This window comes from Camelus bactrianus, chromosome 3 (assembly GCF_048773025.1).
Source record: "Camelus bactrianus isolate YW-2024 breed Bactrian camel chromosome 3, ASM4877302v1, whole genome shotgun sequence".
NCBI classification, from domain to species: domain Eukaryota; kingdom Metazoa; phylum Chordata; class Mammalia; order Artiodactyla; family Camelidae; genus Camelus; species Camelus bactrianus.
Genome location: NC_133541.1, coordinates 31,822,497 through 31,845,390, shown reverse-complemented (window position 1 = coordinate 31,845,390; position 22,894 = coordinate 31,822,497). Strand labels below are relative to the sequence as shown.

Below are 22,894 nucleotides of genomic sequence, written 5' to 3'. Positions count from 1 at the left end.
GGCATACAAGAAGTTAGTTTTACTTTTGGTTATACAGGGAAATTACAATTCTCTAATACTAGTAGATTGCTTTCAAAAAAATCAAAAGATAATTAGGGACTTCTAGTTAAATACAGAATGTTATGCTTTCATTGAACTTTACTTCCTTCTAAAACCCCACAGTAGGAATTAGGAGGGAATGAAGGCATAAACCCGAAGGGAGGAAATAGCAGCAGATGCAAGATGTCAATACATTTTGGGGAGATGGAGAGCAAACTGAATAATTCAGCAGAGACGGCGAAGAAAACTGCAACCTAAATTTCCACATAAAGACACGCCAGTGAGATGCACCTTTCTGAACACTCAAAAGACTTCAAACTCTAAGAGACTCACTACCTCAAAATTTGGAGAATTGAAGCAGACCAAAAACATGGGGATTGTTTGAATGTGGGCAGTGGGAGCCCCAGCCCCTTCCCCCCTCAAAGCCAGGTGGTTACTCTCTCTGCTCACGCCCAGCCCAGCTCAGGAGCACAGGGCACAGGACAGTCCACTAGCTCAGACTCTGGGCTGTGGGATCCCTCACATTCCCTTCTTCCTGCACCTCTGCACTTTGAGTTTCCAGAATCAAGGGAAACAAGTGTATGGTCTTCCAGGCAGGGGATTCCTCTTTTGGTTAAAGAGAAAAAAACCTCCTGAAACCAATATTTGGAGGTTCTCCAATACAAAGCCTCCTGACCACCTACCATGCAGTCCTCCAGGGGCTGGTTTCACTTGCAGACAAGGAGCTCCAGTCAGATTTTAATAACTTCTGCTTAGAATGAACGTCCAGTCAAGAAGCATCAGACACCTGAAGAAAGGCTCCAAAATGAAGGAACGAAACCATACCCAATCAAAACAGTAATGACAGAAAGGAACTTGAGGGCAACAGAGAGCAATGCAGGAAGCAGAAGACAAAAGCTAAAATATTTTATCCAGAAAACTAAAACACAATGTTAAAAACAAAATGAAACAAAACAAAACCCCTCAGAGAATAAGAAAGAGCTCTCCTAGAAACTGAAATTAAGGAATTCAATTAAAGAGTTGTAAAGGAAAAAAATCAAGAAGAGTTGAGCAACAGAGAAAAAGAGACAAGAAAAGCGGATATTCAGTTCAGAGAGTCCAACATCTAATTACTAGAATTCCCAGAATCACACTATTGTGCTCCCAATAAAGTAAGACATACAGCTTCTATTGTACTTGAATTGCCAACAAATCTCAGAAGTTTCAAGATTAGTAATAAATGAGAAAAAACGCCGATTCTCATACATTCCAATAGAATTTAAAAAAGTAGAAGAAAAAAATCCAACTGGAAAGATAAATCCTGTTTGACTGTGAATACTCATTTTTATTTTGCAGGATTTTTTTCCCCTAAAGACAAATTGTCTTAGATGTCTGGAAACAGAAGTCCTGATTACAGGTTGTGGGATTGCTATAAATAGTTTATATTTTGACTGCTTTCCAGTAGTGTCCTAAAAAATCAAGCTATACCATGTTGAAAATAAGCCTATAACGGAAGTTATGACATACCTAATTGCAGGTGATATCCTCCCTTTTCTTAGACACAAGCATGGTTTATTGTTTTACTCTCTGCCCTTTTGATTTTGACCGATTTTTATGGACATTAAAGAGAGCTTAGAAACCCAACCAGCCAAAAATAGTTGCATCACTGTAGATCAAAACCTCTAGAGGAGGCGGAATGGTCCTTAATTATTAGCTTACTGTGGCTGCATAGCAATGCATTAAATAAGATTAAAGGAAACAGAGCCTACTTGGTAATTTATTTTCTTGACTTGCAACCCACTGTGAAAATAATACCAAAGAAAACCATTTCGTCTTTGTTCTCTGTCTGAGTTTAAGTTACCAAACTTCTGGGCAAGGCTCTTAGACAACCTCTTTCTCAGCTGGCAAGATGAGCGGCTGGTTTGCTTAGAAAAATAGCTGGGTTTTCTCTATGTGTGGCAACACGATGCAAGCACAGCCAAAGCCCATGTAATCCATCTTAGACGTGGTGCACCCTCAGAGGAAATCATTAGCAAACAGGCTTCATTTGAAAATCTATTTTCAACACTTAAAAATTATTTGCACCTTATTAGTTTTTGGCCTTAGCTCTTTATTCCTCAATACACAAGATCCCCATGGGAGGGGAGTGGGGAGTGGTGGCAATTGGGAAATTTTGAAGCAAATGGAAAATTTATGTGAACTGGTTCCGCCCTTGCGCTGAACAGCAGTGTGGCTCCTTGACACTCCCTCTCGCCCGGCTTGATCGCATGGTACTTTCCCAGCCACTAGGCCCAGGGCTCCCCCATTCCACCTGCATTCACCATCCATGGCCAGTCCACCCAGGCTGCCGGGCTTACATCAGGTCTTCCCACGCTGAACTCTACTATGCTTGAGGTCCTCTTGACTGTGAAAGTCACGGACTCAAATGCCCAGGAGGGCCGGGCAGGTGTTCAGTGGGGGCTGAGTGCAGCCCCCACACCCAGCATGAGGAGGCAACCCAGGCTCAGCGTCAGCCAGGACAGCCATGGAGGAATGCAGGAGTACTTTGGCCAAAGCTTTTAATTCTTTAAAAGCAACTGGAAGTCAATGAATGTTTGGTCAACCCTCTCAATTTTTAAATATTTTAAAATTAAATATTTTAAAAACACAGTGTGGCCAAGTGAAACTGAACTATCAGGCCAGATTTGGCCATCAGGTTGCTAATTTGCAGATTCTTCTCTAAGTTTTTTGGAACATCATCAGGAAAAAAAAAAAAAGGAGAGGGCAGTTCATAAATTCACTGTCAAATACACCTGGGAATTGTGCATATTACACCCTTCTTAGATATTTTCATTACTACCTTATGATCTTGTGGTATTTAAAACACACACAAACAATTCAAATCTGGTTTTTGTTTGTTTGTTTGTTTAATTCAATATTCTCTAAGTTTATTTGACCATCTAATTCATTCCTACAGAATACCTTTCTCTCATTGGGATTTTCTTAAAACTCTGACTTCTGAGTTAGACAAAGCTATAAAATACTCAGTTAACTGTCAAATATCTGTAAAAATTTGCATCCCAAGGGAAAGATTACGATAACAATTCAGTGTAGAATGAAACAGAAAACAGATCAGTTGAGTTAACCCACAAATGCAGCCAAACGAGTGGAATCACCCACCTCTGTGAAGTCTAGGATGACACAGTTTTAGTGATTGAGTATCTTTTAACCTCGGGAAGATTAGCAGTAAAAACAGAAATGTTTGAGACTCAAATCCCAAAGTGTTAATTTGTTTTCATGCATCTGTACGAAACTTGTGTTTTATATTCTTGTAATGTGAAGAAAATCTGGCATAATAAAGTAACAAAATAGTTATGTAATTCTAATTTAAAATGAAGAATTGAATAATTGATTTAGACTGATGGTTTTAAATTGAAATTTTATTGTTTGTAAACAGCACTGGAACATATTTAAGAGAACTTAAGGTTTACCCTGTTCATTTGCTTATCATTATATTTGTAAGAATTATTTTAAAAAGAATTAGTATTTTGGAAGTTTTTTGTTAATCAAATAAAGTACTTTAAAAAGGAAATGAAATAAATTAAATTATAAAGGCAGCTTAAAATTCTTAAAAAGGTTTAATTAAGTTTTAAATAGGACAAACATTAATCTTTAAAAATGATTGTTAGATAGAACAACATGTCTGGAATTTGTTTCAAAATAATGAGAAGTGGAGAAAATGATTGGAATTTAAGTGAAACAAGATTGGCCCATGAACTGATCATTTTTGAAGTTGAATGATGAGCACATGGAGGTTTATAACGTTCTTTGTGACATTTTTTTTATCTGTATTAAATTTTTCTATAATGCAATTTAAAAAAACCGTTAAAATTTACTAGATTAAAAAATGTAGTATTTGTAATTTAAAAATGCTAAGTATTTTACAACAAGCAATAATGTCTGGTGAATGGATGAATGAGTCCCAATCCTACGAGGAAAGGGACTGTCATTTCCTTTTTACAGATTAAAATGAAAAACAAAACCTAGGCTGACTGAAATTAAGAAAGTTGCCCTTGATATCTTGACTATTAGCTCCAAGAGATGGAGACTTTAAGTTAACCTTACAACATGTGAAACCAGGAATTTCAAACACATGAGGAAGAGAATGAGATCATGTTCCAGTAGAGACATGGCAGAAACTCAGGCCCCATAAAGATCTGAATTTCAGTTATAATTCATTTCCAAAACACAACTCTTCCCAGCTTCTCTGAGGGAACATGCCTGCCTCCAAACAATAAGGAATGGCACTAAGATACAGAATGAAATCATGGATTGAATCACAAGCAGGTGGCCCTGAGCAGAAAAACAAAACTTATCCTTCATCTCCTCAGAAGTAACTTATTTGAGAAGGAACACTCATGCCTATTTGCAGCTCGTGGTTTATTTTTAGAGGATTAAGAATGTTTGCAAGTCAAAGCAGAAACTGCTCTTTTGCTGCCTTATAACTTTCCTCAACTCTAATGTAGTGTGTTCACTAAGAAATAGGAAAAGTGCTTGAGTGATGGCCTGAAGGGATGTCAGAAAAGATGTCCTTTCTACTTGAGCAGAACTCAAGAAAGTCATCCATGGCAGGAGGCTGGAGGGCTACGGTCATGGAGGCGGACACAGAACAAAAGCTCTTACTTTCACCATCGTTAAAAATTCAAGTGGATTTGAAACCTCAGTGGAAGTAAGTGAGAGGTGGTAGTGTCAGGGGACAAGAGAGATGTTACTAAATATAAAAAGTGAACAAGTGTCAGGGTGCGACAGTGATTTGAACGAGCAGAATAGAGAATTTTTAAACATCTTCAGAGATATGGAAACATAGCATGTAATAGAGATGGCATTTCAAACTACTGGCATAAGAGAAATGATTCAATATATGTTGCTTTCAGGGACTGAACCAAGAGGCGGCTTGTGTAGGCTTTAGTTCTCCCATCACCCAATTCTCCATCAGATTCACCCATACTTTGATATGGATTAGTCATATTTTCTTGAATGTAAAGGGCCATGTAAACACAGAGGCTCACACCTTTTCCAGTCATATTACTATCCCAAGACCCAGCTGGATAGAAATTCTGGAGTCAGTATTAGGTGCTGGGACAGACCACACACACAAGTACATTTGTATATTCATATAAAAAGGTCTGGAAGAATATATTTTGAATTAGTGCATGACAACTGGGGGGTGGGGATAGGAGGGTGGGTGGGACAGAATTGGCAAGTGGGAGTCTTGGACCCCATGACATCTATGGATCATTCCAGCCCTGACCTGAGCTTTGGGTTTTAATAATAGAGGATGAAATCCAAAACATATGTGAAAAAATAAAATAAAACCTTCCTGAAGTCCAAGTGTCACATTGCCCCCTTCTGGACCACTATAGTATTCACAGGAATGAGCAGAGTGAAAACCCACAGACCTGCATGGATGTGCTGAAATATGATAGTCCAATTCCTTTTCCCCTTCACAAACAATTTAGAAGGCCAGATTTGAAGGTCTTCAAATAGAAGTATTAGAAGTTAGCCCAGGAAAGGAAACAGGGCAAAGGTGTTGACATAGGGGTGGGGCTGGACTCTAGAGAGTCAGACACATAGTTTTATCCTTATCCACGTCCCCAATATTACAACCCCTATCAGCTGTCCTTTATCAAGTGTCTACTATGTGCTAGGAACCAAGTTTTCTAGTCCTTCTGACAACTCTTCCAGCCAGGCTTGGAATATCTGTGTCCTAAGTGGCTCCTGCTTATTCCCACAATTTTGCCCCTTTTCCTAAGTTTTCCCCAGCCTGTGAAGATGGCTCCTCTCCCATTTCCTTCTTTGACTACTCCTGACCACAGTGGAACTATCCTATGCCGCTTGAAATGGGTATCCCAGCATCTGGTCCTTGACGTCATATTTCTTCCATTTTGTTTTGTGAGAATCAGGCCTCCTCACAGCTCTCCCTGATGGCCAGGCCCGCGTCCATTCTGACACATCCCCCACCACCTGGGACAGTGCTGCTCACACTGGGCTCGACGGCTTGCATGACGACTTTATCTTTATCTTTACTCTTGTTACCACCTAGCTTCTCTATGGGGGAAATTACTTGTACTTTGGGTCATAATCGCTCATATTTACACTAAAGTAGGAAGACCAAGCTACTGGTTTTCTTCTCCAGGCTTTCTCCTCTCACATAGTTGTAGCTGGCAACACACCCTCCCAGCTGAAGCCGAAACCCTTGACTCCTCTTTTTATCTTATATCTCATGTTCAGTCTGTCAGCAAGTCTTATTGCCTCTACTTCCAAAATATATCTAGAACATGGTCACTTTATCCCATTATTGCCCAAACCACAATCATCCCATTACTACCACTGAGTCCAAGCCACCATTGGGTTTTGATTATATTCTAGTTATAGTTCCTCTAGCTGGTCTCAGAGCTTCTGTCTTACCTGGCCTCCACCAGCCCCAAACCAACATTTGTCTGTTTCAAACAGAGCATCTAGAAGATCCTTCTAAAAGATCTCAGATCATGTCACTTCTCTACTGAAAACCCTTTCAATGGCTTCCCTTCTCACTCAGAGTAAAATCCAAGACCCTTAAAATGGACTTCAAGTCCTGTCCGATGTGGTCTCCTTCATCTTTGATGTCGTCTCCTCCAATCTCCACCTCACTCAGTCCTCTCCAGCCAAACTACTCTTGAGGGCACCATGCCTGGTCCTCCCTTCCGCAAAATCCTACTGATCCCTTAAGGATCATGTTAGGTGTTACCTCCCTCAGGCAGCTTCTGCACCCAACCACCTAATCCAGGTGAAGTTCTCTTTTGTACTTTCTGCGTTTGTGGCTAGCACTGTGATAGTCTCCACCTCTTTGTACAATTATGACTTCCCTCTCATCAGATTGTAAGCTCCCTAAGTGTAGTGATCATATTTGACTCACACTATATTCTTAAGAGCTACAGTAATTGAGACAGTGTGTAAGGTTAGACCAATAGATCAAAATAAGAAGTCCAGGAATTGATCTACATATAGAGTCAACTGATTTTCCACCAAGGCACCAAGCCAATTCAGTGGGGAAAGGGAAGTCTTTTTTAACAAATGATGCTGGATCTACGGAGTGTCTGTGTAAATAAAAGTTGAATCTTGACCTTTATTTCACACTATACACAAAAATTAATCTGAGATGGGTCATTGACTTAAACATAAAACCTTAGTACCATGAAGTTTCTAGAAGTATACACAGGAGAATATCTCCAGGACCCTGAAGTAGGGCAAGTTTTTTGGGTTGGATACAGAAAGTACAAACCATGATAGGGAAAAAAAAAATGCTAAGTTCAGCTTCATCAGAATTTAAAATTTCTCGGTATCTAAAGATAACATTAAGAAAACCAACAGACAAATCACAGACTAGACTATATATCCAGAACTCTAAACAGTTATCTCAGACACAATAAGTGCTTAATTAAATATTTGTTGAGCAAAGGTATAAAAAACCTGGCTCTTTTCCACCAAAACACACAGCTATTCTAACGGGTGCAGCCAGCTGAGATGTCAGTACCCTCTGACTGTTGAGCGGGCAGTGCTATTTAAGAGGGGAAATCTGTTGTGTTGGAGGAAGGAAAGGTGTAGCTGAGCAGGACTACGGGGGGCTTCCCCAGACCTCTCTCTCATCTCCTCCGCTGTAGCTCCTCTCTGAAGTACCTGGATAATAGTATCTCACGCATATTTCCTGAGTGTTTCAGATGCTGAAAACCACCACCAAATGGAAGGAATTAACTACTTGATGATCGTGAGCACGTAACCCCCAGACCTTCTGGCACCTAAGGATTGATCACCAATCAGAAATCAACCAATCAGAGAATTGTGCACAGCTGATCACATACCCTGGGCCGCCCCTCCCTCAGCTGGCCTTTCAAAATGCTCAGCTAAAACCCTTCAGAGAGTTTGGGGCTTTTTTGGGCAGAGCCACTCATTTTCCTTGCTCAGCCCTGCAGTAAACCTTTCTCTGTTCCAAACTCCGATGTTTTGGTATTGTCTGGCCCCACTGTGCATCAAGCACACGGACTTGCATTTGATAACAATTTTAGTGAAGCCTGCCTAGAAGTCTGTGCCCATGGCAGCCCCCTCTCTGGGTCTCAGGCAGCTGCCAGAGCTCACTTCACTCCGGGGAACTGGGAGGGGCTCTCCCTGACAGCTGCTGGCCCCCCAGGGCACGAGGCTGTTTGCAGCCGAGAACTGTACGGGGCTGCACATTGTGTCGCCTAAGGGTGAGTGGCTCCAGCTTGTTCAGGCTGGGAATTCTCTCCACTCTATCTGGGCTCATTCCTTTCTGGGCAGTGAGACACTCTGGGTCTGGTTCTCCTTCAGGAGCTAGACCACTCTGGAAGTCTCTGGGAGTGAAGGTGGAATTTCGGGGCTATATTTCAGGCTGATCTGATCTTTTGTGTGGGGGACCATGTTTGTGTGTGTGTGTATCAGTACTTGCACAGGCCAGTTGAAATGTCTTTGGTGAGTAACGGGGCTTGTGTGTGACAACACCAGAATGTCCCTCCCTATTGTGTTGGTGGAAATTTTCCCCTTCTAGCCTGGGTCTTTCATTCACCTTCATCTCTGATGGGACATGCCTGGGGTTCTCCCCTTTCGGACTGACGGGGCATTGGTTGGGAATGTCTCTCTGGGGCTAGGGAACTGTGATCATGAGAGACTATTTTGAATTGTTTGCTTGATATTTGATAACATTGGCTGTGAATAATTAAGTACAGATGATCAGAGTTCTGTTCCATCTTATAGTCCCCCATAGGGTATATTCTGCAAAACTGGGAGATCTTCAGCTATGCTTCCATAAATGAAAGAAAAAGATTTTTTTAAATTGTAACACTGTGTGGGCTCAGCACTCCCTGAGATTTGAACAATGGCCACTAATGGCTCTCCTATTATATCAAATGGTTTTTTTTTTTGCAGTTTGGCTTTTATCTTGGGGGGTGTGTGTGTGTGTGTATCTTGGTACATGAGTCCAAATCCTGTTCTCTCTTCCTGGTTTTGCTGAAAGTAAGGCACATGAATGTGAATATATATATATATATATATATATATAAAATTGTCTAGTGGATATTTGGGAATTGAAAAAAAATCCCTGAAAATAGATAAGACGGTTGAGGTTGATAAAAAGCAGTTAAGAGGAGGGATATGCATTTCTCTTCCTGTGCCTTTGAGATGTGCCTGGGCTCTTAAGGAAAAAAAAAAAAAGATTTTCTTAAAACTCAAGTGGAAAAACTGAGATCTCTGGTTCTGTCTGCTTTTACATCAAAAATTAACTTGTAAATGAGCTCTATTTAATTGACTTAAAAGAAGGTTCTTACAAATTAAATACTTCTAAGTATAAAAGAAGCTAGACAGAATAAATTTCAGCTTTGTGTGATCTGGGAAATAGTCAATATTGAATTGATATCCGATATAAAACTAGCTTAAGCTTGTTGGTATAATCAATACAGACATGTCTTTCACTGTACCTAGGTTTACTGAAGGTCACTAAGTTCATGCATGTTGCAGAGTTTGTCAGCGGAAAGAAAAAGACTTAACTTGGTATGATGAAATTCTTACAGGTGAAGTAAATGCAAGTGAGATAAGAGCTTTTGGGTGAATGCTTTAGAAACAATTGTTTTAGGAATGTCTACTTGAAAATGAGCTCTTCAGATATTTGGTAACTTGAAATTTTAGAGTTGTGCTAAATTAAGATAAATGATGGAAGTTTATTGAATAGTTAGGTCATTCCCAAACAAAATAAGATACCGAAAGTCACTGGAAATTAAGATTTTTAAGAGGTGAGGGTTCTAATTTTAAAATGTTAATTAAAATTATTAAAATAATAAAGGAAATATTTCAGTAAACAGTAGGGAAGTAGGATATATGTTTTGAGTTAGAAAAAATGAGAAATGGGTTAAGGGGGGTGGAGGGATAAATTGTGAGTTCGGAATTTGCAGATAACAAAAAATAAAGTTCAACGCCTTAAAATAAATGAGGAATGGAATCACATTTTGTTAAAAAAAAAGATTTGGTTCTAGAGCTTGTTTTTTCTTGATTGTGGAAAAACAAGAGGCAAACTAATTATGGATACAAGAAGTTGTGCAAAGTTTGCAGAAAGGGAGACTTTCAAAAAGGAGTTCTGGGTATGGTTGGACTGAGATTAGATTGAACTTAATTGGCTGAATGGATTTTGTTATTAAAGGTAGGCTTTTTCAGGACTAGAATTGGATTTTCTCTGTTTAGAGAACAAGTTTACTTAGAATGCTTCTGATAACAGATTGTATGAAAACTCTTTGATATTTTTAACAAAATTTCTATCAAATTCTAATTCAAGTTCTTTGGACTTCAACTAACTTTCAGATGCTTCAGAGGGCCCCTAAGGCATCTCATAGAAAATGTTAAACTAACTAGGTTTGGCTGGTATGTTAAATTACATGGGAAGCATTGTCAAATGAATGATAAGCCTCCTCAGATTATATGGTATGGATAAATGTTATTAACATAGCCGTTCTAGAAATTATATAGAGTTTCTGAAATTTGGGTGTGTCCTGGCATAATGCTATCAGTCATAATTCTGGTTGTTTTCTTAGAATGTTGTATGTCACAGCAACTTGACTAAGCTGCTTTGTCAAGGACATTGTGATTGGATCTTTTGTCTTGCCCTTTGGGGTCTTTTGTCAGTTATAGACAGTTAAGCTGATGCTTTGCAGGACTGCCTCATCTTCGAGAGGATTTGTAAAGGAGACCTTCTGACAGGTGCAGGTTTCTTTTAGATCATACTGCTGAGCTGGGTAAGATATTTAAGAGGTCTAGTTGAGACTGATTTCACGGAACTGTTCACAAGGGGGATTGGCTGCATAGGGTTGGGTGAGCTAATGAATGTGGTTGTAGTTTTTGGGTTTTGTCTGAGATATTGCTGGCTTTTGATCTACATTTTTTAATTAAATTGGTTACCAAATGCTTGTCTCCCTATCAATATTGCCCTTATGTTTAGAATAGAAAGAGAATTCTCTAACAGAGTTGATAGAATCTAACTACTTACAATGTATAACAATGCTTGCCTTAAGTCTATTGCTAAAAGCACACATACAATGCTTGTGTAACAACTGGGTATAGGCGATAAAATGTATGGTCTATAAAGTGTTTCTCCATTAACATACCTCTGAGCCTGTTCACAGTATCTGATTAGTTCTCCCCCAGTGTGGATAACTAGGCAAATAAAATGGGGCCTAGCAGCAAGGCACTAAACCTGGGGCAGGAGCTACCACTCCAGCATTGAGGGACAGATATTTTGCTCATTAATGTTTCTATTGAAAGATTTGTAATCAAAAAGGGAAATAATGGAAACATCTACACGTATTGAGGTATGCAGAAGTCATTCTGGCCTATGCGTGGTTTGACTTAAACTTTACTGACCAAGTGGCCTGTTTTATGGCCTTTTGGACATGCACTGTACATCTGCTTTGGCCTGGAGGAGAGGAATGCATTTGAAAGTCAAAATGGAGTAGCTGTGATTCAGAAATCCAAGGTAAAACTAGGTAGCCATTGTGGACATGATTTCAGACATGTTCCTGTATTGTCAAACTTGAATTTTCTGAGCTGTGTCACACTCAGGATGCCATCAGCCATTCTCAAAGCAGTGTCTGCTGGCAGATGGCAGCTGCAATCTTATGACCTCAGGGTCTCCTCTTGTAACTTAAATTTTTAGACACTAAAATTGCTTTAAATCAGATGTTAGCAGAAAAAAGGAGATGCCTAGTGGCCAATAGCTCTTATCATATATATGTTAATACCACATCAAAAGTTAAAACCTACTCAGATCAAAGGAGACAACTGGCTATGTGTCTACAAGTTCCCCCCAAAGTACCAACTCCAGATTGGTTTTCAGGCTTAGTCTCCTGAATTCCTCAGAGAATGAACTCTTAATCATACAAGACTCAGATCCAGAACTTGGAACTTGGGAATATTTCCAACTTGGTGTCCATTCCCCAAATTGAGGTAGGACTACACCCCTTTTCATCAGGAAGTAGCCAGAGCAGTTGTCACCCCATTGCCTGAAAGATTGGAGAAGGATGAAAGAGGACTGGAGATTGAAACCGAGTTCCTCTGCTGAGTTTATGGGTAACCTCTCTATGCAAACATCATTCCCCTTCTTATCCAACACCTGCTCTCCTCAACGACTGAGAAGTGTCAAAGAAAAGGGGGGAATTGTAACTGAGCGGGATCCTATGGGCGGCTTCCCTAGACAGACCTCCCCCGCCCCCATATCCTCTGCTATAGCTCCTCTCTAAAGTACCCAGATTATAGTTAGTATCTCATATTTCCTGAGTGTTTCAGATGCTAAAAACCACCACCAAATGGAAGAAATTAACTACTTGATGGGCTCCTAGCCCCCAGACCTTCTGGCACCTAAGGATTGATCACCATCAACCAAAGAATTGTGCACAGCTGATCACATACCCTGGGCTGCCCCTCCCTCAGCTGGCCTTTAGAAATGCTCAGCTGAAACCCCTCAGGGAGTTCGGGATCAGGGGTGGGGTTGGGGTGGGGGCTCAGCATAAGCCGCTTGTTCTCCTTGCTTAGGCAGCAACAAACCTTTCTCTGCGCCTAACTCCAGTATTTGGGTATTGTTTGGCCTCACGGTGCATCATGCATACAAACTTGAGTTCAGTAAAGTCAGGAGAATGTGTACAGGTCACCAGAACTGGTAGAAAATGAGGTAAAATAAGGTGTGAGTAATGGTAGAACACTCACACAAATAACTAAGAAACACACAGGTGGAATCTCACCAAATGGTGCTGGAAGGCGTGTGCCTCATCCTGAGTTGCCTTAGTGATGCTAATGACTTTCCAGTGAGAAATGAAGGTGCGGCAACCAGCATTGACAGTGAAGCTGCAAGTGGTCTGCCTAGATCTTAGGAGGAGTTGGGAGGAGCTTTATCACAAAGGATGGGTTCAGGAAGGGAACATTTTTACTTAGGTTAAAAAAGGGTAAAATTAACCCTGCATATTTGACGCTGCTTCTGGGCATGCCATAGACCCAAGCTGACTATACATTCTGGTTTGCTGAAGACTGTCCAAGTACTTCCCAATGTGACCAATATTAGCTACTGTTTTATTCTCAAAAGTGTCATTGTTTGAATAATATATAATGTGGTCATTTTACTTAAATGTGTTATTTCTTCCTCTTACTTCAGATAGAGTAAGTAATGGTGTAGCTGCATATCCATCGGGTTATTTGTTTTACCTGTTAGCATCACGCTGTGGAAGGCACCTCAGGCCAAATAAGAGTGTGTATTCACTTTCCTGATGACCAGTGTATGCCTGTGTTGAGCAGCTGTTTGTTTCCCTGCTCCTTGCTATAACCAGGTGACTTAAGCAGTAAGAGTCTTCAGTGTAATTCTTTTGAATTAACATAGTTCTATTTTACTCCTAAAACTACCAATTATATTCTCATTAGCACTCTCTTTTAAAGAGAGGGAAACTGAGGCATGGAATGATCTGGTTAAATGACTTGTCTGGGATCATTCAGGGTGAAAAATCTAGACACGACTCCTATGTATGATAAATTTTTATCTTCAGCTCACCATCACCACCATCATTCATTTAACATTTATTAAACACTTACTATGTGCCATCAACTCCCTCTCCACATGATGAGTTTATTGAGGATTCAATGTCCTAGACACTCACTGTGCTTGACTTAAAATAGGCGATCTGCTGCTGAGGTAAGACCATCAGGTACCAATGTTCAATGTTCGAAGTATGTTCTATGTTCCAACTGAGAAAACTGACGGGAAGGGACCCTCCTGCTCTTCTACAGTTAGACAAATCTTAATTGTACAAGTGATTGTACTTCAGAGGTCCAAGCAGTGCAAGTGGGTTATGGAACACTCTGGTGGGGAGTAGGGAAGAGGTGGGCAGTGCTTAGCATGCAGCGGTGGAAATAAACATCCAACCTTTCTATTATATCTTTCTCATCTAAAGATTTTTTGTTTTTGAGCCTTAAAAAAGGAATCTTTCATGATGCTGCCCTTTTACATGATAAAACCAACTGGGAACAGTCATTAATTCTTGTTGGGAATGGCTCATCCATTGACATGAGAAACATCACCTTTGGTGCCTTTGATCCCTGAGCCCATTGATCTGCCACAGCTTTGAAAGCTCAGGCTGGAATTCTTTCCTATCAACCTAATTTGAAAGAAAAGCATCTGCTTTCCTGTGTTCTGAATTATCCAGCCAGGGGGCTCTTCTCTGTTCTGGTAACCTCTAGAGCAGAGCTGGTTTTTTGAAGGTAAAAAACAGCTTTTGGCCACCGTAATTGCGTAACAAAATGAAACATACTTAAGAAGAGAGTTGTTGCTTCTTAACAGCTCAGTCTATACAATAAAAATACATATATACATAGATGGCTCCTGAATTCTGGGAGGTAGGTACAGAAAAGGAAGCTTTAGTCAGCACAGGGAGGTCAGGCAACTCCACCCAGCTGGGATTCAAGCCCAGGTAGGGAGGCTTCCGTCTCAGGCATCTTAACCACTACAGTGGGCTGTGGACCGAAAATAAAATGCACAACATGACAGTTGTGAGTTAAGTTTTATTTGAGTCAAAATGAGGACTACAGCCCAGGAGACAGCCTCTCAGCTAGCTCTGAGGAACTGCTCTGAAGAGGTAAGGAGGGGAGGTCAGTACATATGTGATTTTAGCAAAGGGGGTACGTGCAATCTAGCACACATTTTGGCAGAGGGTTGCTGCTAGTCATAAGGAGCAGATGTCTCTGTTAATGATTTTAGATGCTTTTCTAGATATGATGAGAAGCAAGAAATCATAAAATTTTCTCCTGAAAATATGTAACTATCCGAAGGCCTGTTCTGGTTTTTCCCAGAACACTGTGTGCCTCATTCCTTATCTCTGCCCTGAACTCCTTTCAGGGTGTGTTGAAGTTGGTGACTACAGAGGTTAGTGAAGTGACTTCATTCTTGTAGAGGCAGATGGTGAGCAATAGTTTATAGTTGGGAGGGCTATATAGTTATTTCCAGAATGTTTTTATAACAATAAAGTAATTTTTTATGTCTAGGATTTACTATTTGGCACAAGGAAAGCTGAACACTTTGTTCTGTGCATCTCTAGCCCAGTACAAAGCAAGCCTTCAACAAATGTTGGGGGTGAATGAATGAGTAAGTAAACGTAGAAGATCACAGGTTTTGTATCAGTTGCCTCTGTCTATCATCAATGGTTTCTTCTTCCTCTTCTCACTGCACACCCTCCACCCTACCAGCTTGGTTAATGATCAATTTATCTTGTCTTTCCTCTACTTAGTCCTAATTAACAGGCTTGTACTTCTCATCCTGGAGAAGTTGGACCATCCTGCTTAGGTCACACAAAGGGAGCAGACAGTCCAGTAGGGATGGGGGACATAAGGTGAGAACCCCAGAAGAAGCACCAGTTTAGAGCCACAGGCACTGAGGAAAGGCAGGGACTATATCCATTTGGGGAACACAGGGACTTCTAAGACTAAAACATCATTCTCCAAGATCTGCACCAGCCATAGGACTCATTCAACGTTTATTGAGCATCTGCTGTACGCCAGCTCCATGCTAGGCCTGAAGATACATATGACACCAAATGAGAAAGACAATCTCTTCTTACTTTTCACCATGATTATTACCTCTCCCCGAATATCACCACAACTCACGTAACCTTATTCTCTTAATATCTTCATTATCCATCTCTACATCTTATTGAGAATCTCTCCTTCAGGGAGTTCATTTATTATCTGTATGGGGATTATTGCTCATTCATTTATATGTTAAGTGAGCATCTGCTATGTGACAAACACCATTCTAGATGCAGAGGGTATGATGATGAACAAAGAGAGCATTTCTGCACTTAAGGGGCTTATTATATTTTCATTTTATTTTTTAGGAGGGAGTTAATTAGGTTTATTTGTTTACTTTTTAATGGAGGGACTGAGGATTGAATTGTGCATGCTAAACATGCACTCTACCACTGAGCTATACCCCTCCCCTTCAAGGGGCTTATTATAACCCCCAAGTCTATCTACACTTGCCATCCTTTCTTCTCTAGGCTTCTTTAAAAGACATTAAACTATATAAATTAATAATTAGATCAGTATGGTGTTTTATTTTTAACATATATAGATATAATACTTATAACAATAATAGAACAACAAAGGGGAGGAGGGAGATTGCTAAAGGAGAAAAGTTTCTCAATCTCACTGGAATTAAGATAGTATAAATTTAAACTAAGTTCTTAGAAATTAAAATGTGTATTCAAAGCCCTAGAGCAACCACTCAGAAAATAAGTAGAAGTGTATAGTTAAAAAAATAATTAAAAGGCTATTTACATGCAGAAGAATGAAGTTAGACCCCCTACCTCACAAACAAAAGTTAACTCAAAATGCATCAAAGATCCAAATACAAGAGCTAAAACTATAAAGCTCTTAGAAGAAAACATAGGCATGAATCTTTACAACAGTGGGTTAGGCAATGATTTCTTAGATGTGACACCAAAAGTACACATAAAGGGAAAAAGAGATAGACTGGATATCACCAGTTAGAAACTTTTATGATTCAAAGGACACCAAGAGAGTGAAAAGACAATCTACCAAATAGGAAAAAACTTTTTGTAAATCATGTATCTGATAAGGGATTTGTAGCTAGAATCTATAAAAAAAATAACTCCATGATAAAAAGATAACTATCCCAATTAAAAGTGGGCAAAGGATCTAAATAGACATTTCTCCAAAGAAGGTATACAGATGGTCAGCAAGCACATAAAAAAAAGATGCTCAACATCATGAGCCATCAGGAAACGCAAAACCACAGTGAGATACCACTTCAATAACCAGTGTTAGAAAGGATGTGGAGGAACTGGAAACTTCATACACTGCTGGTGGGAATGTGAAATGGCGCAGCACCTTGAAAAACAATCTCTTAGTTTTAAAAACCATTGAATATAGTTATCACATAACCTGGCAATTCCACTCCTAGGTATAAACCTTAGAGAAATGAAAACGTCCACAAAAAAACCTATATATGAATGTTCATAGCAACATTATTCATAACAGCTAAAAAGTAGAAACCCAAATAGCCATCTGCTGATGAATGGATAAATAAAATGTGGGATATATATAAAATGAAATATCATTCATCAATAAAAAGAAATGAAGTACTGATGTATGCTACAACATGGGCAAACCTTGAAAACATTTTGCTAGGTGAAAGACAGTCACAAAGGACCAGATAGCGTATGATTCCATTTACATGAAATAGGCAAATCTGTAGATGCAGAAAGTAGATCAGTGATTGGCTAGGGCTTGTGGAGAGCAGTTGGGAATGTTGGCTAAGCAGAGCAATGTTTCTTTTTAGGTTAATGAAAGTATTCTAAAGTTGATTGTGGTGATGTAAACGCGTACAGCTCTGAATATACTAAAAGCCATTGAACTGTATACTTTAAATGAGTGAATTGTATGGTATTTGAATTACAGCTCAATAAAGCTGTTGGAATACATTTAAAATAATTAAAGGAAATTAAATGTTACACTAGAAGATATTCACTTAATGCAAACTACCCAGCCAGCTGCTTTCAAATCTTTCCCCTACTACCTTGACTGTATTTGGGGATTAAATATAACCTTCTGATTCCAGATCATTCATGTTCCCGTTCTGCCACTCACATCCCTGCCCACATCTTCCATTCCAGCTCACATTCTTAACAGCTCTCTCTCCTTTCAGGCTTTTATTTAGATCTTGCCTGCTGTTCTTTGCCCAAACCGTCCAAAATGGCCAGAACAAAGAATTATGGGGCTGTGGAATGTTAGAAATGTTAGCCGCCTCAGTGCTCCCCCCTCCCACCTCTTCACTTTAGGGCTTAGGAGACAAGGGCTCAGAGAAGTTATGTGACTTGTCCGCAGGTCCCAAAACACTTGTCTTCAACTCATCTCCTCCAAAAAGCCTTCATTAAGTGAACATTTCCTTATCTTTCCATTCAATCTCTGACACCTTTCCTTATTGCACTACTGAACGGTATTAAATGCACTGATCTCAGGACGTCATTCACATTTAGCCCCTTTACCTCTGTGGCCGCAACATCTGACGTCTTGGCTGCTGCCGCTTTTCCTTCTTCTGTTGTCACAAACAGCGATTCGCAATACACAGGAGGCTGGCCTCAGACCAGCTGGGAGCAAACCCAGGGACAGACTCTCTGCCCAGTTTCTGGAAAGGCCATTCCCTCAACTCACCTCACAGAATATCATTTCTAAAGTCTTCAGTAAAGAGCAGTTTAGTCCATATAAGATACAGCATCCCCACATTGTTAAATGCTCCCAGAAAATAAAATGGTGACCAAGGGTATTTACGTTTCTCTGTAGGTTTATACCTACAGGTGTAGCAGGATCAAAGATTAAGTTGCTCTTTCGAGTCAAATAAATATTCGTCCTGATGAGAGACAGAAAATCGTCTAGGGAGGCAGGAATTTCATAAATCACATAAGTACAAGCAGTCATTCTGGATTTTACATGAAGAGAAAATACATTAAAACCAAACTGGCCTTCCGTGCGAAGGGAGTAACATAGTAAATGATCGTACCAATCCAGTAAAGACCGTGAGTCACGAAGTCAAAGATCACGCAGGCCTACCTGGCTCGGAAAAGCAAAATTCACCGCTCTCTAAAGAGGAGAGGAGGGGGAGGCCCTCCCGTGTGTCCAGATGTCTTTGCTGCTCCAAGAACTGCTGGGCACAGGCATCTGCACAGAGGACCTTCGTGGCTGAGGAAGAGAAAGGCAAAATGTAATTAGAGACGTTTTCTTCCCTGGAGCGGATCCGATTTGGAGCTGATCGAAGAAGAAGTGATTACACAGTGTTGGCGAGGCAGTTTAAGTGGGGCCCACCAGGGAGCCGGGAGGCTTTCGGAGCCAGTTCTGAGAATTACACACTGTTCCGTGGTGCCTGCTAATTGACCCGGTATTTCTGGCTGAAAAAATTTCCCCAAGGAGGCGAGTGAAAGTAGATAATGAGGCTCTCCCATCTCCCGGGGCAGCCCCCGAGCAGACCGTGAGCTCTGGAGACCAGGTATTATTTAAATGTATAACACAGCAAAGGGATCACAGACGGAACACGGAAAGATGCGGAACTGTGCATCAGGAAGCTTCCTGCTGTGATGCTCAGCCCACACTCCCCCTCCTCCCCGCCCTGTTCTACTTTAGTTTGAATTTTGTGAATTATTTATCACTGTAAAGCTAAGGGGTGGGTAGCGGAACAGCCATGGGGTCCATGAAATGGGCACATTTCTGAGAGCTTCATGATAATAGTCACTTTTCATTTTAGTGGTGATCTATGCATATATAAGGAAAGACACCTGCAAAGTGCAGGAGAACTAGAGACTCAGGAACCCAACTGTGTTGACAGGGAGGACGGAAATGAAATTGGGTGGATGTGGAGAATTCAAGAAGCTCCTTCACATTTTACCCTGTATACTTCTGTGTGTATTTTTGTTGATGTTATTTTGACTCTTTATCATTACAATGGAGATTTTCTTTGCTTAAGAACCGAAAATATGCATTTATCTCTACCGATTTCTGGGGACTGTGGCCTGTCTGTGATGACTGTGTACATAAAAGTGACTCATCCCTGGTACAAATAGTGGCCAGCCCACCTGGCATGGTCTAGTCCAGCACACCGAGGCTGGGCTTTTCCAAGGTTTTGAGTTCAGAAGTAGGATGACTTAGAAAGAAATGAAAATCTAGCAAGTGATTGACATGGTGACACAGTTTCCGACTGACTACAGAATAACCCCCAGGCAGAAGTGGATGCTCCAGTGTCAGTGATGAAAAGCAGAACATGACACCACAGCGCCTGGACCCGACACAGGCCTGGAGGAACACGCAGAGGGCTCTAAAGCTCTAGTTGAGAATATTCTCTGGTGTGCACTCTAACTTCGTTTTTGTTTGCTCCTCTTGAAGTTAGGGCTTTGGGAATCCCAAGGAAAACAGTGTAATGAACACTAGGCCCAGGATCATGGGGGAAATTCTCTTCCCACCTGAGTTCTTGGTATTTCAGAATATTCAGGAACAATCCCAGAGCTATATTTAGCTGCTGCCTGGGGCCTTGTTCCCAGACAGATCTGGGGCTGTCAGTGGGTTAAGTCGTCGCATGACCTTGTGTGTCTCCCTCGAGCTGCATCTTCTCCTTTGGTCACTGAGCCACAGTCCCAGAAGGAGTAAGGGGACCAGGCTGCCTTTGCACGAAGGAGCCACTAACAAGGAGGGGGGATGAGAAAGGAATGGGGGCCCCTGCTGAGCCCTCCTATCTGAGCCAAGGTGTGTCAGGAGCCTCATGACAGAGCGGTGCTGAAATGATGGTTATGCCAGATGCTGAATCTGGTCCTGAGGAGTTTAAAGTCTGTGAGGGATTTCTTTGGGGCCCTCAGACAAGGACACTGTAAAATACATGCTGGAGCCTGGCCTAAGTGCCAACGATGGAGGGACTGTGCAGGGGGAACAGAGGCTGGAGGTGTGCCTGCCTGGGAGGGGCCTCTACCAACAGTCAGGGATGAGGTGTGAGAGAAGCGGAGGCGGCGCACAACGGCTCCCCTGCCAGCCGGCTCAGAAATTTCGGCACGGTCCCTGGTTCTCTCGTCCCCTCACCCAGTCCTGTGGATCCTCCCACTTCCAACCACCCCAATCCTTTTACCCATCATCCTGCCCCCAGCCTCTGCTGGGCAGGGCTGGATCCCACAAAACGCAGAGATGCACATGCTTTAGTGCACCAGCAGACCGGGGCACCAAAGAGAGGAGGCAATAAAACTCTTGAAATATTTTGATATTTGGTAGAATTTTTTCGGTACATTTAAAAAATCATCATAAGAAAAATCACAACCTTGGGTTTTATTATACTTATTTTATGGCTATCTTTGCTTACATTTCAAATTGCGTGTGGGAGACGATGAGGCAGGCGGATGGCCTTTAAAGGTCTTAACCCCACCCTGTACCTAGTTGGCTGAGACAGCTTTCTAACAGGCTTTCCTGTTTCCTGTCTTGCACACTTTAATTTTATTCTCCAGGAAAGCACCTGCAGGATCTTTCTAAAATGTACACATCACCTTCCCACTTAAATTCCTTCATTAAAATGACTATCAGATAAGATTCAATCTCCACTGCATGGTATAGAAAGCTCTTCAAGATCTGGCTCTTGATTTTATTTCTAGCCTCATTTCTCATCTCCCCTGCTCCCTCCCATTTGCCCCGCTCCATATACCCTGATGGGGTTCAGGATATGCTACCCCAAAATATGGCACCATAGGACATTGAATATTTTAAGCAGGAAGGTCACTTTGACTTCCTTACGCCCTTTCCCTTCTCCCCTAAAACACGTTATACAACCCTCAGGTGAGAGGCACTCTCCGGACACCTGGAGGAAAGGAATAGCCTTATCTCTGAAGGCACAGGGGCGTGGAGAAGACTCCAAACAAGAGGCTGTGCTAAGCTTCCCCCAGTTGACTACACTAACTTAACTCGTACTCCTTAACCCATCGTTTTCCTCCATGACTGTCCACTCTTCATCAAACCCAGCATAAAATACTCAGGTCTAACTGTTTCTTTGGGTCTTCATTTCCTTATGAAGGCTCCCATGTCACATAAAATGTATATTCAAGAAATATGTATGCTTTTCTCCTGTTAATCTCTGTCAGTTTAATTTTCAGACCCAGCCAAACTTTTCCTCCCCTATGATCCTGTAATTGAGACACAGGAAGACACCTGAGGTCCCATCAACGTTCCAGACTCCTTCATGCTCCTCTGCCTTTGTACCCAACACACCCTCTCTACATGGACTGTTCTCACAACCCGATCTCCATCATACCTCCAAAACTCTATTTCCCTGTGAAGTCTTCCATGACTTCCCTACATCCATGATGCTCTCAGAGTATGTTGTGCATCCCTCGGTGTATATTTGTCTCTCTGTGGTGTCACTGTTTGTGTGCACACCTCTGTCCACCTGTTTCGACAACGAGGGAACTGAGGAGGGAAGGATGTTCTATTCGCCGCTATCGCTACATAGTGCCTGGCACATCATGGTACTCAGTGCATGTTTATAGAGTAGACTAATGCATAACTGAATCGACAGATTTTGTTGGTAAGCACAAAAGTTATTTTAAAGTCTTGTTTTACAAAAGATCAATTCCATTCCTTTTCTCATTTCAATCACCTAATGCTTGAAACTCTATGTATTCGAATTTAGACTCTTTTCTTTCCTTCCCTTCTCTTCTGATACTCCAAGCAGAATTTAGCTCCCCCTCTGGGGTTTCCCCATGAACTTCAATATTTTCCAACATCTCCATATCCCGTCTGGTGTTTGAGTTACTTGGGTACATATTTGTCCTCCCTCCTGGAACGTGGGTTTCTATGGGGCAGGTCCTCAATCTTATTAATTTCAGGATTCAGGGCACCCAGTACCCAGGAGAAGTCCATAAATGCTGGCTGAATTGACCTGAATCATAGATATTTTAAAAGGTAGTGTGGATCCCAGAAGATACAGAAATAGATATTTCTCTCATAAACATCCTTTTATGGTTGAAAAAAAATCCATTATAAACAACTCTTCTATAAAGAAGAAGAAAAGACAAAAATCTAAAAAAAACCCCACAAAACAAAACCCCCAAACTCTTTCAAGTGCTGTCTCCCAAAACAAGGGCAGGTTTGTTACAAGTGCGCCCTAACCCGAGCACCTCTGGCTGGAAAATTTCTGAAAACTTGTGGGTTTGATGCGATGCCCCGCTGCTTTTGTACAGCATTCCGAGGCTCTCAGTGAACACACCTCAGATGTGGGAAGACATTCCTAAGAAGG

The 22,894-nt window shown here is 41.2% G+C and overlaps 1 protein-coding gene across 1 annotated transcript in view; it reads right to left on the bottom strand.

The window, feature by feature from the left end:
- The window catches only part of NIM1K (NIM1 serine/threonine protein kinase), a 59,630-nt gene that overhangs the window by 22,337 nt on the left and 14,399 nt on the right, over positions 1 to 22,894 (bottom strand). Inside the window, exon 2 of the mRNA XM_010966322.3 lies at positions 18,691 to 18,819. The gene's annotated coding sequence lies outside the window, so the exon portion shown is untranslated. The remainder of the gene's footprint in view (positions 1 to 18,690; positions 18,820 to 22,894) is intronic.